Below are 2,904 nucleotides of genomic sequence, written 5' to 3'. Positions count from 1 at the left end.
ATCAATCACTGCCAGGAAGTCTACCTTGATGTCTTATTCAGGGCTCTATGGCACCCTGTTCTTAGCTGATTTAGCACAAGACACTTTATTATAAATGTTGACTGGCCTTTCTCTCTGTTTTCCACATGAGCATTTCAGGTGTGGGAAGGGTCGTTGACATGCATTTCTGTGCCTTTAGTTCTTATCTCAGTACTCTGCTATAAGATGTTTGAAATAATTAGATGGAAAAAATTGTGTGCAATAATGAAAAAAGAAAGCTGATGTATCAGTTACTTAACAGTCTGATCATGCTGTGTAACAATAACCATGATACTTTAGTGGTAGGAAACATTCACAATTATTATTGCTTTGAGTCTATGGGTCAACTGAGTGGTTCTGCTGCTATGACCAGGGATGGCTGATCTTGAGTAGACTTGCTCATGCACTTGCACTCAGTTTGTGGATTGGCTCAAGGTTAGTTGGTCTAGGATGGTCTCCACTCGGGATACTTCTCTGTCCTTCTGGAGGTACCAAATCCTCCATTTGGCTAGTCAAGGCTTATTGTCCTGAAAGATGAAGGCACTCACAAATGTTCCTAGGCTTGGAACTGGAAAATGCCTCATCTGAGTCATTCCCTTGGCCAAAGCAATTCACAAGACCAGTCCAGATTCCAGGAGTGGGGACATAGGTTGTAGCTCACCACGAGGGGAACAGCAAAGTCGCACTGCAAAAGGCATGTGTGTAGTGAGGACATTCACTGTGCCTGTCAATGTAATCAATCTAACCCACCCTACCTAAAGGGCATTGTGCTATACATGATTATCAATATCACTAAATAGTATGCCACTCTCAGGTATATAACGACATATGAAGACGTAGATATCAAATATATAAAGATAATTCTAAATAAGATTTTCTTAAACTACTTTAATTTGAAATAAAATTTCTTGGGAAAAAATGAAATTTTTAAGCAAAACAATCATTTGAACACTGAGTGCCATAGCTCAAACAATACAGAAATTATAAAATAAAGATGCTAATGAAACAAAGAGAAGTAAGGAAGGGGAGGGAGGAACAGATAATGACTCAACAGAGCCAAACAGCTAAACTGCAGCAATCAAAGCAAATAGCAAGAAAACAAAAGGCACTGATTAAATTCAACCTCTCTGCTCCCAAAATAATATGTATGCCGCATCCTTTTTGACAAACAGTATGGTAAAGACCTTAGTTAGAGCACAGCAAGCATTATCAATTCTATTTTCATTACTACTGGAGGAAAGATGCATTTTCTTGATCAATTAGGAAAAATTATCCCTTTTAAAGTACTATGTGTACCACTATAGACCACTTGAAGCTATTTTGTCCTTGCTCTGGCCTTGAAGCCTGAGAAGAAAACTGGATTATCTTCCACATTCAACACAGCAGAGAGCAAAACAACCTAACCCTGGAGCCTCTGTTTTCCTAGATCAGGGGACCAGCTTTCTGCTAAAGAATAATTTCCATGGTGTTGTGGCAGAGCCAAGGCTAAAGACTGAATTTTGGAAACTTCAAATCATTCGTTTAAAAAAAAGGTCACAGTCACACATTGGCAGAAATTGTGATGTTTGAAAAATACTTTAAAAATTTTGGAAATTCTTCTTAGAAATTCTGAGAAGTTTGAGTGTCTCTGCAGCATTTAAAGAGGCAATAACTTGTCTTTTTGGAAAACTCCATTTCTACAGAACTGATTTAGTGAGACCATGACAAAGGAATTTGTCTCCTAAGTGAGGAAAGAAACAAATGTGTTTTTCACAGATAACTTAAAGTTTCTTTGTGAAGTCTCCTTCTTCATGGGTGTCTTTCTCTAGACTTAAGAGCAAACACTGCTGCTCATCTTTTCCCTACAAGGCATCTCAATTAACTGTGAACCTGATTAAGTTCAAGTTCAATTTAATTTACATTTAATATTTGTCTGAGCTGGGTTATGAATGTCCAGGGTAGAATCCTCCAGGAGACTCTTCCCTTACTCCATGGGGCAGAAATAAAAAGAATACAATCACCGCTGATTCAGATTAGAGGGGACAGTGAGCCAGGACCTCAAAACGCAGAGTCAGCAGGATTCAACTGGCCAGCCTCACAAAGTCCCCTGCCCATGACCTGAACTGTGGGTATAGGACAGGCAGAAGAACATCAAGCTGGGGCAGGCAGAAGGCTTTCCCTGATGCAGGGCTCTCCTTCATTCGGAGGACCTTTGCCCCATTGCAAGGCAGAGATGTGGTTCTATTTCTGGACTTTTTCTTCCATTCCATTGGTCTTTGTGTCTATATTTGTGCTAGTACCACATTATCTTGACTGTAAATTAACAGAAGGTCTTGAAATTAAGTAGTCCTTTTCTAACTCTGTTCTTTTTTCAAGCTGTTTTTTCTAGTCTCCTTCACATGCACTTTATATAATCTTGATGAGCTTGTCAATTTTTTACCAAAAGGCACACTGAACTTTTGACTGGTATTGCATTGAATCTACAAATCAATTAGGATAAACTGACCTAATAATATAGTGTCTTCCAAGGCTTGATCATGGTACAGCTTTTCATCTAGTTAGGTCTTTTAGAATTTCTTTTAGAATGGCTCAGAGTATTTATTGTAGAGGTTTTGCATGGTTTTAAATAATATTCCTAAATATTTTATAATTTTTGTAATATAGTAGAAATAAAAAGTATTTCCCAATTATTTCCTGCTAGCATAAAATACAGATTGTGTATATTAAGCTGGGTACCCTGTAATCTTGCTAAATCCATTTAGTAGTTCTTAAATTTATTTTATAGATTCTTTATGAGTTTCTACATCATATCATCATAAAAGAGAAAATTTCATGGTTTGGTTCTGATCACTGTGCAATTTATTTCCTTTTCTTGCCTTGCTGCAATGGCTAGAATCTCCAATAAAA

Source organism: Dasypus novemcinctus, chromosome 16, assembly GCF_030445035.2.
Source record: "Dasypus novemcinctus isolate mDasNov1 chromosome 16, mDasNov1.1.hap2, whole genome shotgun sequence".
NCBI lineage: Eukaryota > Metazoa > Chordata > Mammalia > Cingulata > Dasypodidae > Dasypus > Dasypus novemcinctus.
This window is presented reverse-complemented; position numbering follows the sequence as displayed.